Source organism: Patagioenas fasciata, chromosome 1, assembly GCF_037038585.1.
Source record: "Patagioenas fasciata isolate bPatFas1 chromosome 1, bPatFas1.hap1, whole genome shotgun sequence".
Classification (NCBI taxonomy): domain Eukaryota; kingdom Metazoa; phylum Chordata; class Aves; order Columbiformes; family Columbidae; genus Patagioenas; species Patagioenas fasciata.
The window spans coordinates 70874772-70889781 of NC_092520.1; the positions used below are offsets into that span (position 1 = coordinate 70874772).

Sequence of the window (15010 nt, forward strand, 5' to 3'; positions counted from 1 at the left end):
TTGAGGTTTCTAAGCTCTATTTGAACACAATTTTGGAAGCTGGGTGTATTAACATTACACTTATTCAGTATAAACCCCATCTTTCCTTGAAGATTTACTTCAGCACAAGGAAAAACGCCAGAACTGAATTTATCAGCTAGCCACCAAAACTCAAAAGTCATATTATACTGTTCATGTTACAGCTCAGTGTCTGAACATAAAATACAGAGATTTAAGGATTTTTTTTCTTGATAGCCTACTCTCCTGACTTGTTTCTTAAACTGTTACTGGGGAAAAAAAAAAATCCCCCACACTATATACATATTTTATTCATAAAGAGTGATATTTACCATGTCCCAGAAAAGTCAGTGCAGCGTTTTCAAAATATTTCTACACTTCTTCAGGGTTACCTTTATTATTTAAGAAAAAACACATCAAACAAACAAAAAAAAACCTGAACTGAGCAAGCAAGTTAAAATAAACCGGTTTAGCACTTCAATACTACACATTACCTGCTTTATGGGAGAAATACTACATGCATAGGTTGTCACTGCCTGCTACTGCAGGAAACTGGCTTTTACAACCAAGAAGGCTGAGATTTCAGCAGGATCAGTCATCGCTGGTTGCCTTATCTTGTATCATCCCAACACCAATTTCCCTCTGCTGGGGAGAAATGAATACAAAAGCAAGACATTCTACTTATCTTTTATATTGCTTTGTCTTATGAAAAAAAACATGAGTTTTGACTGCTAACTCCAAAGTCAAACATCAAACTCCAAAGCAGTAAGCCTTACAACAACCCTATAGTATTGTTTGGGGTTGTGTGGGTTTTTTTTTCATTTGCCTTTTTATTTTTTTGTTTTGCTTTTTGTTGTTGTTGTTCTTTTTTCATATTTTTGTTTGGTTTTGTTGTTTTTGGTTGGTTGGTTTGGGGGTTTTGTTTGTTTGTTTGTTTTCCCCTCTCCTTAGAAATCCAGAAGAAGAAATTACTTCCTCTGCAATTTATTATAAACACTAAAACAGCCAGGGCCTGCTAATACTTTGTAGAATTAATAGATGATAAAAAATATTTTGCAATAAACTGTAGACAGGCAAACTTAAAGCTAACATGACTCTCATTACAATACCATTTCTAAAAGTTATGTCTAGCTGTGTGTTCCTCCAAAGAATTATACATATCCAATATTTAAATCAATTAGCAGACAATTTTTTTCCCCTACTTTTTCATTTTATCACTGCATTTACACTGGCTGTGTGGGTAGTGGCAAGAAATGATGCATGTTAAGAAAAGGAAAGCCATTAGTCCTAATTTCATAATTACAAGGGAGTAGACCCTGGCTGTTTGGAACCAGCTCTTTATGTCGGCTCATAAGTGGTAAAATGAGCAACCTTTCTTCCAGCTAAGTGAGAAATAGCAGGGCATTGCTTTACTGGCACTCAGGAAAATGACTGGTTATTTTCAGTAAAACAAAGGACAAAATAACTGGTGAATATACAGAGTGCTGGAGGAAATACATTCAGCATCATCCTGCTCACAAGATGCTGGCTGGGAATGAATATTCTTTCACTGTCTTCTAGTCTTGTTACTTTCTCAGATATTCTCCCTCCTTAAATGACAAGCAGCTGTTACTGATACTTGTATCCTGATACTTGTGAAAAAAAGAGTAGGTGGACCCTCAAGAAACTGGGCAGCCTTCAGTCCAGCCTCCTTGTGGTGAATCATGCAGCCACCCTGTCTTACCTCAGCACTTCATTGCTCTGCTCCCTCAACAACATAAGGAACAATTTATTTTTTTCGAACGTTTGGGCCTCCAGATTGCTCAGATCTCTTCTCTTGTCCTACAGAAATGCTGTTTGTAGGACTATTGAAATCAGCAGATCTGACACTGGTAAAATACAGGAAACCACATCTTACTGACTTCCCATGTCATCTACCTCAAATTTCTCTCACTATGCTACCTTCTCTATCGAGTTTTCACTCCATAAAACATTCATGCACTAATTTTAGCCCTTAATATAACTGATATTTTAAAATATTTTTTAAATTGCTTTAAATTATATAGTCAGAGCAATGAAATTATTTCCTACTTTTGAAATGCTGTAAAAAGTGATTACGCCTCTACTTACAAAATTCTTACATGTTCTTTGGCTCAAAAAATTTTTTCTACCTCCAACTGTGCAAATTCTTCTCTTCTCAATTAAAAAAAAAAAAAAGGTCATCTTGGACAAGGTAACATCAGCACAGTGAGCTGAATTGTGCCTTGAGGTGTCAGTTATTGACTTTGAGATCTAATATCCTAGACCCCAGGATGTCTTTGAGTAGGAAGACAGACACTCTTTCCTCCTACCCGAAGCCAGCTGTACATTCATAAGCTCCTTTCAATCAGCTATAGTAAGCATGTAATCTTGCACACATGCAAACTAGCAGAAAAAAATTACTGATGACAAACAGAAACTGCAAGACAAATGGAGCTGCAGGACAAATCATGTGTAAACAGATACAACTAAGTCTTTAGAACAAAAGTGAAGCACTTCCATGTGCCTTAACAAATGGCCAGCAAGTTTTCCTATCCACATACATCTTGCTATATTTATGACATTTTCACAGATCAGCCATTTTTCTCCTCTAATCAAAAGTTTTGTCCACAAAGCCCACAATATTTGTACTTACACTAGATAATGTCTGATACTAGAAGAATGAACTAACCTTCTGAAGTATGCTTCAGGACTTAAGGCATGAAGAAAATGCTGTATCACAGCTTTAGTCAAGGCAATGGTGCCATGCAGCTCATAACCAAGTCAACAGCTCTGCTACTCCTGTGACAGTGTCCATTCTCAAAGCAAGGTGGCAAGGATGAACACTACGTTAATCACATAGAAAATGAAGTCTAACCACAAATGGGAGGTTATCAGTGGACTTCTTGAAATATTTGTCTTGACACCAAAATGCTTTATTTCAATTCTCATCAATGCTCTTTGCAGTGTGGTAGTGAGACCCACAGGCTGAGCAGAGTGGAGAGACATTGCCATCAGGAAAAAGGAGAACACCATATGGAAAGATCTTGGATTACCTTAGGAGGAGAACGATAGAAATGGGATGAAAGTTACAGAATTGCAAGGCCTTCAAGACTCCTCATTTGGAAGCACTACATAAGCAGGCAAACTTAGGCATGACAGATAATGACAGCAACTATGGGCTGACAGCTCAATGGAAACAGAAATAGAAACCTAAATTATATCTGAGGATATAAAATATTAATTTCCCTGTATAACAACCACTGAGGTCTCATCTCAACAGCACATTTCTGTTCATGTTATTTTCAAGAAGCCCTGATTTAACCTGAATAGGTGAAAAAGACTGTTTACTTACACAAAGGGAGAGTCTATTATATGAGGGAAGATTGAGAAGACTTTGTTCTATAAACACATTGGGGATAGACCTGTTTAAGCTACAGTTCAAATACTGCCATAAAACTTGAGTGTCTTATCACTGTATACTGACAAGCAACATTTTCTAGCCTTTTGAAGGGAAGAAGCAATGTCAGAAAACTTTTTTATTTAAAGGAGTCAGTAAATTAAAAAATGGAATTTATAGTATCATCTGTGACTATGCAGACACAGACTTAGTGACCCAAGATGGACCTTCCAGTCTTAAGTGTGCACCTCTTTCTTGCTAACATCACCATAAATCTTCCCAACGGAAATTCCAACGTGGGCAAAAACCACTTGTTTCGCCTGAACATGCCGTGCCCTCTGGTCTGAAATTAGCAATGAGCACTTGAACTGGAAACATTAAGACTCCTTTGAGCCTACTTCCATTTTCCAGTCTGCTGGATTTTCAAACAAATTCCCCTATAAGGAACTTGTTGCTGCCTACAGCCTGTTATACGTTTAATACAGATCTACCAAACTTTGCTTCAGTATCCCATGTCTTCAATGTTTTCTTGTTTAAAATATCTATTTGTCCCCTCTGAATTTATTGAGCCTGTAACATCATGCTCTAGAGTAGTGCTTCAAGCAGAAGCTGTAGAAGCTGCCAGGAGCACGTTATATGCCTGGTACTCCAGCGCTTCTCCATGCCGCACTGGGGACACACCACCAGCCTGAGAAGGTGGAGGTTAATCTTGGGTCATGCTTCACACACTGCCTTCTCCTCCCCCTTTCCTGCTCTTCATTCTTTATCTCGAAATACGTGTCTGAAAGAAAAGTTTACTGAACTGACATTTTAGAATTCACACACGCTGTTACTTTTTTAGCATTTAATAAGCCAGTTTAACAGCAAGTATTCATTTTCCTGTATCTTCCACCTGCAATTTGTCAGTAATGATGCTGGTGCTGCCAAACTGTAAGGTTTCTCCCCCTCCCAAATTGCATTAAACTAACTTCCAAATTAAATACTTAATTTTATGTATCTTCTCCTACATGTTCTAAAAATATAAAGAAACATTTATTTTGCTCAGTTGGATTAAATTTAATCTAATTTTATTCTGTGGATTGGGGTTCGTCAGTGCACCATCTCTGCTTTAACTTGCATACCTCATATACCACATATTACTGTTTTTCAAGACCACTAACAAGTAAAATACCAAACCTATTACCATCCACATCAATGCAAAGGGCAAAGTTCTAATTTCAGTCTGGAAATTCTAGATTTAAGATTGGTAAGAGAAAAAAAAAGAAATCTAGAGCTTGGTCTTCCACAGATAAATAGCATGTTCCTGGAGGTTGCAATAAGGAAGAATGTACCTGCATACCATTTTCGAATTGGGTATCCAATTCAAAGTTTCTACTTGCTCATTCAAATGCAAATTCAACTAGCTAAAGCACAAATGCCCAGTCTGAGACACAAACTCAATTATAACAAGGCAGTTGCTGAATTTTTAATATGGATGCTTTCCTATACTTACGTATTTATGTTTTAATCTAGATAGAAAAAACCAACCCTGATGAGGCATATGCAAATTGGACTTCATGGTCCTTGATGCATATGATAAACTAAAATAAGCAACAAAAAGAGCAGACAAAGAGGAGCTCTGGGAATTTCCCCCCCCCCCGCAAATGCTGTAAGTACATCTTTAAGTGACAGACATGATCATTTTTGTCACTTTCTGTGAAGAGTTTTCCTCTGAGTTAGAGAACTACAACCCCACACGCAAGCACAGAGCAATGATCTGATATTCCAGATCTGGTATTGGACTGGTATTGCTGGTATGACCACAGGTAGTTGCAAGGTCAAAAGAGGTCCTTAATCTTAACTATGGCAGCTTCTACTCTACTTCCAAGTTACTTCATGCTCTTAGCTTCTGTGAACACCTTTCAAATTTCATCTACTTGAGAGTTAAATTCTTCAAACAACCACTCCTTCCAAGTCAAAGGGTTTTTGGAAGGCTTGTTCCCTGCACTGAACTGGGCAGCCTCTGCAGCAATTTGACACACTGAGCCACCCCAGCAGTGCCACACCACACTCAAGAGTCCCAGACTTTTAGAAGTGCAACCCATACCTCCATTTCTAGCAGGTGTCCACAGCTCAACAGCAAGCAGATCCTTCCCACAGGTTAGGTGGCTGGTCAACAGAAAGCCAACCCTCTCCTGGACAATACTTCTCACCCTACTTAAACCAGCGTTTCACAGGTGTGTCCATTGGCACCACTCATCAGATGCCAGCCACTGGTAGCCCAGCCAAGTGACAGGCAGCAGAGCTCCCTCAGCACACTATTGTGTGCTTTGACAGTGACAAGCCAAATTAATGCAGTAGCTTAAATAATTCATCATTGGCCTCTCTTCTCCTAAAAATACGTGAATCTTGTTCCAGGTTGTGTGCTCACAGGTTGATACATCTCACCAGGTCCCCAAAGAGATGCTCTGATCTTGTGTGAGAAACATACAGATGTCATTTTGTTTCAGAAAGGGCACCTAAATCAAAAGCAAAATACATGTCTCCTCCTTTTGCACACAAATACTTATCTTGCTCCCGCTTACAGTATTATACACAGGCTGAATTTAAAAGACTTTGAATACAGTGGTCTCTGCTGACCTGTAACCATGGAAGACTAATGTTACAGTTTGGCAGATTTTCAAAGATCAAGGATTAAACATAAAACAGAAAAGCAAATAAGAAATTCCATACAGTATTTGAATGGATGGCATTTTACCATCCACCATGAGCCTAATTTTAGTTTTACAACATCTAAAAAAAAAAAAAAAAAAAAAAAAAAAAAATTCTATCAAGAGACCTGGGTAAAGATGAAACAGGTAAATGAAGCCTTCTATTTAGTCAAACACCATCACAAGCCAAATTCAACCCCATACCAAACACAAGCTTTTAGCAAATTATACTTTGATGGAAGAGAGTTTTATATGGTCCAGATTTCCCACTGAACAGTTAGATATACTTTGTCCTATAAATTTTAGTTTATATAAGGAGCAGTTTCATAAATGTATTTTGAGATATTTTCTCCTGCTCCCCATACTTCATGTATTTGCACCAATATCCTCACCACCTTATTTATGTCCTTTTATCACAAGTTTTCCGGTATGACTCTTTGTATTTTTTCCATAGGCCTATGATCTGCACACACCTTTTGGGCATTAAAAAAACAGCAGAAAAACTAGAGATGCTGTGATATACATTATTCAAAGTGGAGCAAAGTTATTAACTTAAGCTTGTTGCATTGTATCTTTTGCTTGGGTGCTTTCTGGAGAATTAAAGTGTGCATTAAGCTAAGCATAACACTTCTGAAAGCATACAATTATTCATAAAGATTGCTTGTTCTTAGCTTTATTTTTTTTCCTAACAATATTTAGTGCAGCTTGCAAACATCAATAAGCACCATAGCACCTGGAAATATTTAACACACCCATTTAAGGTACTATATTGTCACTTATGAACTAGCCTAATAAAACTTCTGAAGGGCAAAACTAAAATGAATGTTCACAAGAACATAAGAGCAAGGGCAAAGTACAGAGATCAATCTTACACAAACATACCAAGCTTTCACCAAAACATTTTCTTGAATGTATTAGAGCAGGTTATTCAGCTCTAAGCACTAAAAAACCTAAAGGACAGCTCTCATGTCAGACTGGAAGAGACAGGAACAGTTGTACTAATTTATAATTTAGAGTCATTTTGCATGTATAATATGCCAGTTCAGAATTTCACTAGTTTAATGTTTTGTTTTAATAGATAAGTTAAACATGCAACACACAAAGCAGGTATCAGGCCACTGTGATCTCAGTGGCAGAGTTGCCACCTTATAACAGGACAGACTTAGTTCACCAGCACCTGAAATTCTCAGGGACTTACCTGTTTATTTAGCATGCTTAATAATAAGTAACGAATACAAAGAACTCCCACTATTTGAAATGGTGAAACTTAATTTACATGTTTGCATGAGTTACTCCACTATGAGGATTCACACTGCTACAAAAATTAAATACTTTCTAGGATCAGCAAAAGGAATTAAGACAAGTTCTTACTGGGACTTAAAAGAAAAAAAACCAACAAAGCAAGCAAGCAAAACCTCAGCAGGCAAGGTGATTTGATTTCAGTTGGCAGAGCTACACATCACCAGCTTCTACTAAGGACACCACTGCCTACAATAATTTGACATCAGAGTAGTTTTGAAAGAACAGTAGATTACATGAGGAAGCCACTATTTTTCTTCACTTTCTGAAGTTTACAATGATTGCCAAAAGGACACAAGAGACTCTCATCTTAGTCAAATAAAAATCTGGAAAAAAAAAAAAACAACAACCTGTTTTACTGATGTGGACAACTTAATTGGAAGAGCTGCTAAAGTGACCTTCCAAGTGATGAGGTGTATATTAGGATGTTACACTTTTGCAGCATGTAAAAGAAGAGAAGGTACTGGACAGCTTTGAAACCACCTGTGAAGGGACATATAGTTCACCTTGGGTGGGGGGGAGGGAGGGGAACCAACAAAAAAACCACAAACTCTTAAGAGGACAACTCAAGAGCACACAATAAGCTGGAAACTGTGCATCCTGAGAGCAGCCTGATGTGCCTCTTCATTACCTTGCCTGATGAGGCAAGGCTGTAAGAGAGCTGTACTGAAAGAGGGGAATAAGACAGCAAGATTGTCAGTGACTAGGAGGGGAAGAAAGAAGGGAGGAAAGGACAAGAGGAAAAAGTAGTTTGGGAATCAATTTCCCCAAACTGTGAGAAAGAGCAAAAAGTCTGAAGCATGGGTATGCTGTTAAGGACAAGTGTCTTCGAAGTGGTAACTCCAACTTTGGTAACAAGTCACTCTGTAGGAGAAAAAAATGGGTCAGGATGTCAAGGGACAGACCACGCTCGCACAGAAACCATTGCTGTGCAGTGGTATGTTCTGCTTTGTCAAGTTCCAATTCAAAATATCATCTAACTAATATTTTCAATAAAAAAATGCAGACAGCAAAAGTAAACTATGAGTAGCATCAAGTATGCAGGAAATAAGTCACGCACTACATTAAAATACAGTGATCAGGAGTCCACTCATACCACTACATTTTTCCCCTCCTCATAATGTTTCTACTGTATGGTAACAGACAGAAGACAGCTTCTAGCTTCATTAATATGGCAAGAACACATCCACTTCATGGAAGGCTGTGTAAGTACCAGATGAAGAGCACAATAAAAGAGGACAGTTCCTATGTACACGTTTTTCTATTAGCATACCAAAAAAACCAACCAAAAAAGAAATACACACAAAAAACCAAACAAACCACCACCAACAAAAAAACCACACAAAACCAAAAAAAGCCCCAACAGCTCAAACATATTCTTAGCCCACATAAAACTACCCATTGGACAACAGTAGGTAACAGCAAAATGAATGAACCCGTATAATGGCCCTGCCTCCCTTGCCAGGCATTTAGGTACCTTATTCTTAGAAGGAAAAAAAAACACCCAAAACCTTAGATTAAACTAAATTTCTTCTCCTTCAGTCACTTTCTTGCAATAGAACCCTATTACACATCTACAGGTAGCTGACATGACTGCTATACAGATAAATCAAAACCAAATGATCCGCAGTTGACTTTTGATTTGATCAAAAGTAGGTTTTGACTCTGTGATAACTTTTTAGTAAAATTAGAGGTCCAACATCTAAAACTCTGAAGATAAAGCAACACCTTCGCAGAAATGAGAAATTACTGAAGGAGTTATTTGTGAGAGGCCTATCCCAGATGTGGCACTTGCAAAGATCTTTGAGAAGCTCCACTGATGGCTGAAACTGAACTTTAGCTTGTCTTTCCACAGTTTGTGCAATCTCTTAATATGGCCATGGAAATAACCTTCTGTGTCTCTTTGAGCTGACAGAGAATCACCCAGGCATTTCTGACACTGTGCCCTACTACTTCCGACTGATCACCATCAGACTGATCATCTAAGAAAGCCAAAGTGCTTACAGGAGAAGGAACATGGTTATTTCAGGAAGAAGCTACCTGTAACTCTAGGCAAAGGCCAATTTAACAAGCTGCTACTCTCATTCAGAGAGATGCTTTCCAGCTAAGGAACAGACTGTTTCACCTGCTTGAGACACAGGACAGAACCCCTTCATGCCCTCTCACATCAAGGTGACAGGGCAACTGACAGATTAGACTTTTCCAGTCCATCATGATGCAATATGCAACACCACAGGCCTGGCTGTTCTGTCCTTTCTACCTGCTGTTCGTGGTTCAAAACAGTCAAGTCACTTGTCCTGGCTTTGTTAAAAACAAGACCAGTTTCTCTTTTAATGAATTTTCCTCTCAGCTAAGTGCCTTCTAAGTGCCTGCATGTTTTTCAGACACACTACTGATAAGAGGACCAACAGAACACTGAAGAAGCTCATGTTTAGATTTATTGCTATGGTAACAAAGGTTAACTGATAATGGGACATATTTGGAAGGAGGGGCAGATGGAACAGGTGACTAAAACTGACCAACTGAGTATTTGATCCCATAATCATCATACACCTTATATAAAATGAAGATCACAAGGGTCTTGGCCCTGTTCGACCATGGCCAGCATCTAGACAGGACCCTGTCTGTCTACCTGCCTGCAATCTGGAAGGCCTCAGGCCCTGCATCCCTGAAATCCAGTTTCTGGTTTCCTGTAGAGTCCCACCTGTGACTTTTGGGTGCCCACCTTGCAGCTGCTGGAGCCACACCAGCTCCGCACACCCAGCTTTGCCGCCGCTGGAGTGACGCCAACTCCATATTTGGCATTCAAGATTGGATTTGTATATTTTATATAGATTCTCTATTTATTAGTAGTATTAGTAAAACCCTTTAAAACCTTCCAACTTGAAGTCTACGTCTCCCTTCCTTCTTATCTTCCTTATCTTTCCAATCTAAAGGAGAAGGTGGAGGGAGGGTGAGGTGGTAACAGAGAGCGCCTACCATGGTTCATTGTCACCTTACTTTAAACCTTGACATCATTGTACCTTTTGGCATTACTCTGACACATGGTAATAGAAATAATCCCTGAAGGAGGAAGCACAACTACACCTGGGGGAAAGCTACAGCAGGAGAGGAGCAGCACAATTGCTCCCCCACACCCTCCAACATCTACAGTCAACCACAGAAGAACACATCACAAGGCACAGAGCATTGAGTCCAGATTGGAGACTGTGAGCACTGCTGTAATGAATCCTCCTCTCTGGACACAGCTTCAACATAGGTTTGAAATGGTATAAAAACCAAAAGTGGTATTAAAAAAAAAAAAAAGTATAAGAAAGGTATAATGCCAGCAAAACACTTTCACGACTGCATCCACACCAAACACTTTTCCTGGTAGAGCTCTTGACCTTAAGCATGTAGGTTTTTCTGTCAGTCATTCTGCCTTTGCTATGCTACAAAAATATTAGAGCACAAATTAGGCAAATGGATCAGAAAGTTCACCAATAACAGAGAGATTAAAGGACAAATTTATATAGTATAACTTACTACTATTTTATCTCCTGGTTCCAACTTGGCTGTCTACAATGACATCAAAACTACTTCGTGAATCAAAAAGTGACCTTACAGTAAATGAAAATTTAAATATTAAAATAGTATCTGTATTTTAGTTATGCTTACTTATAACACATTGGGGCTTTTAAGTGTAAATTGGTTATCTTCCCCTACCAAGATTATTATTCTTCCAATTGCATCTTCTTTCTTCACATCTATTCCAAATTTATTGTAATGGCGATAATCTGGAAATTATTTTGAGTCGAACTGACATCATTAGATAATAACTACATTTTTCTTGCTCTCTACGTATTTTAATGTCTGTTAGAACATTAGTGTCGAAAGAAATTGAAAGTTTGGAAAATTATATAAATCAGTAACATGAGTTGTTTTTATTGAATTGTCCTTTTAAGATGCATGACTGCCTTCCTAAGCAGTTTAGGTGGCCATTCAGTTGTTTGTAAAGCATCTTTCATCACTCCCTCCCATACAAGTAACCCTGTATCCCAAACTAAGGACAAGAAAAGGTGGCATCTGCAGAAGTCCAAGTTAATCTGTAGGCATCAGTTTATAAAATTCTCTAGTAGAACTTACTTTCCTTGCATCTGAACTTGTGCAGCTTTCGAGGAATAAAGCAAAACAAAGCATTTGTACGTAGTAACGTTAGAGACAGTTTAAAACACATTCTATCAGCATGCCTAAACCCACATTTGTTTCCTTAACAAGACCAAGAGGAAAAAAAAAAGAGATGGCACAGTATTTGGATCATCATCTCTGTTGCATTGCTCTCTTCTGCTCTGCATTCTCAAAAATAGAAAAAAAAAAAGCCAACAGAAGGCTTTATTTCATCGATTTTTAAATTAAAAAAAAATACTTCCATAACTGATCATCAGTACAAATTTATAACAAAAATGGGGTTTAATAATATTCACTACGCACATAATCACAAGGGTTTATTGGTAATAAAGCCTTAATTACAGTCTCAGTACTGATAGACATAAATGAAATAAAGTTATATCATTTTTATAAGCTGTGCAAAATCTAAACTAGCAAGCAAAGAAACTATTCCCAGGCTTTATTGCTTAATGCCTGTAAAAGATTTTTTACATTTTCCTTTATTTATGAAAGACTTCTACAGCAGCCCTCATTCCCTCTGTTTTGCCTTTCCTTCACCTTTCAATTAGCTTTTCCATTTCAATCTAATTTGTCCTTTCATCCTGTAAGAGTCCTTCACAGGCTCCTTAATTTCTTTCATTCTGTCATTTTAGATGATGACAAGAACAACTGCCACTGAATTTTCTACCTGGCCTGAAGCAAGCCAGTTGGTTACTGCTCCCCCAGGCCACCTTGCAGCAGCACTGCTCCAGTTGCAGCAGCAGCAGCATTTGCTTGTGGGACAACCCCACCTGGGTGGGATGAGGAGGAGGTGGTGATGATGGTGCTGAACTGCAGCAAAATCCCAAAGCCTCCTCTCACCTCTTCTTTTTACAGTGCAGAGCTAGGACTTTGGGAAAGAGTCTTGTAAGACTCCAATGGCTTCTGTATAGCTCAGGAACTTCTGAGCTGGTGTTCAACACGGCAGCAACAGAACTAGAAGGAAAACTGCCTTGTTGACAATGCAGATGTGCAGCACCTCCAGAAACCAACTCCTAGCACAGCCTTGCACTCACAGTATCACAGTATCACAGTATGTTTGGGATTGGAAGGGACCTCAAAAGATCATCTAGTCCAATCCCCCTGCTGGAGCAGGAACGCCTAGGTGAGGTCGCACAGGAATGTGTCCAGGCGGGCTTTGAATGTCTCCAGGGAAGGAGACTCCACAACCTCCCTGGGCAGCCTGTTCCAGTGCTCTGTTACCCTCACTGAGAAGAAGTTCTTTCTCAAATTTAAGTGGAACCTCTTGTGTTCCAGCTTGATCCCATTGCCCCTTGTCCTATCATTGTTTGTCACTGAGAAGAGCCTGACTCCATCCTCGTGGCACTCACCCTTTATATATTTATAAACATTAATAAGGTCACCCCTCAGTCTCCTCTTCTCCAAACTAAAGAGACCCAGCTCCCTCAGCCTTTCTTCACAAGGGAGATGCTCCACTCCCTTAATCATCTTTGTTGCCCTACGCTGGACCCTCTCCAGCAGTTCCCTGTCCTTCTGGAACTGAGGGGCCCAGAACTGGACACAATATTCCAGATGGGGTCTCACCAGGGCGGAGTAGAGGGGAAGGAGGACCTCTCTCGATCTACTGACCACCCCCCTTGTAATACACCCGAGGATGCCATTAGCCTTCCTGGCCACAAGGGCACAGTGCTGGCTCATGGTCATCCTGTTGTCCACCAGGACCCCCAGGTCCCTTTCCCCTACACTGCTCTCTAATAGGTCATGCCCCAACCTATACTGGAACTTGGGATTGTTCCTGCCCAGATGCAGGACTCTACACTTTCCCTTGTTAAATTCCATCAGGTTATCCCCCGCCCAACTCTCCAGCCTGTCCAGGTCCCGCTGGATGGTGGCACAGCCTTCTGGCGTGTCAGCCACTCCTCCCAGCTTAGTGTCATCAGCAAACTTGCTGATAGTACACTCAATTCCCTCGTCTAAATCATTAATGAATATATTGAATAATATTGGCCCCAGTACTGACCCCTGAGGCACTCCACTAGATACTGGCCTCCAACTGGACTCCGCACCATTGACCACCACTCTCTGGCTTCTCTCTTTAAGCCAGTTTGCAACCCACCTCACTACTCTATTGTTGAGACCACACCTCCTCAATTTAGCTGTGAGGATGCTGTGAGGGACTGTGTCAAAGGCTTTACTGAAGTCAAGGTAGACCACATCCACCGCTCTGCCATCATCCATCCACCTTGTTACAGTCTCATAAAAGGCTATGAGGTTGGTCAAGCATGACTTACCCTTGGTAAAGCCATGCTGACTGCCCCTAATGACCCTCTTATCCCTGATGTGCCTTGAGATGGCACCAAGGATAAGCTGTTCCATTACTTTCCCAGGGACAGAGGTGAGGCTGATCGGTCTATAATTACCTGGGTCCTCCTTCTTGCCCTTTTTGAAGACTGGAGTGACATTTGCTTTCCTCCAATCCTCGGGCACCTCTCCCGTTTCCCAAGACTCGGCAAAAATGATGGATAGCGGTCCAGCAATGACTTCAGCCAGCACCCGCGGATGCATCCCATCTGGACCCATGGATTTATGGACGTCCAGACTACTTAATTGTTCCCTAACCCAGTCCTCATCGACTAAAGCAAACTCCTCCATTAACCTGGCTTCATTCGGGGTCTCAGGGGTACAGGGCTTCCCAGGACAGCCTCCAGCGGAGTAGACAGAGACAAAGAAGGCATTCAGCAATTCTGCCTTCTCTGTGTCTTCTGCCACCAGGGCACCCACCTCATTCATCAGTGGGCCTACATTGCCTCTGGTATTAGTTTTATCTGCTATGTATTTGAAAAAGTTCTTCTTGCTGTCCTTGACCCCTCTCGCCAGCTGTAATTCTAAGGAGGCCTTGGCTACCCTAGCTGCCCTCCTGCATCCTCTAACAGCAGCCTTATATTCCTCCCAAGTGGCCAGCCCCTGCTTCCATGACCTGTAAACTCGCCTCTTCTGCTTGAGCATACCCAACAGATCCCTATTCAACCACGCAGGCCTTCTGGCTCCCTTCCTCGACTTCCTACGTGTGGGGATGCTCTGATCCTGAGCATGGAAGAAGCAATCTCTGAATGCAATCCAGCTCTGTTGGGCCCCTTTTCCTTCAAGCAGTCTTGCCCATGGGATTTCCCCCAGCAATTGCTTGAAAAGGCCGAAATTAGCCCTGCCAAAGTCCAGGGTTGCAATTCTACTTGCTATTCTGTTCCTGCCACACGAGATGCTGAACTCCACCATCTCGTGGTCACTGCAACCCAAGCAGCCCTCAACCTTTACTGCTCATGCAGCCACCATCTCATCACACCAGATGCTGGGCTTGTTCAAGGATCCTTACATAGTCCCAGGCAGCTCTCAGAATTCCAGAAAAAACACTGCCAGAAGAAACTTGTCCTGCCCTGTAATCTGCTGCCCACCAAAGAGTTTGTTAAATCATCTCTCTGACCTG

At 40.5% G+C, this 15010-nt stretch overlaps 1 protein-coding gene across 3 annotated transcripts in view; it reads right to left on the minus strand.

Annotated features, from left to right (window-relative positions):
* Window positions 1–15010, minus strand: part of ALCAM (activated leukocyte cell adhesion molecule) — a 128358-nt gene that overhangs the window by 95562 nt on the left and 17786 nt on the right. The window lies entirely within an intron of this gene.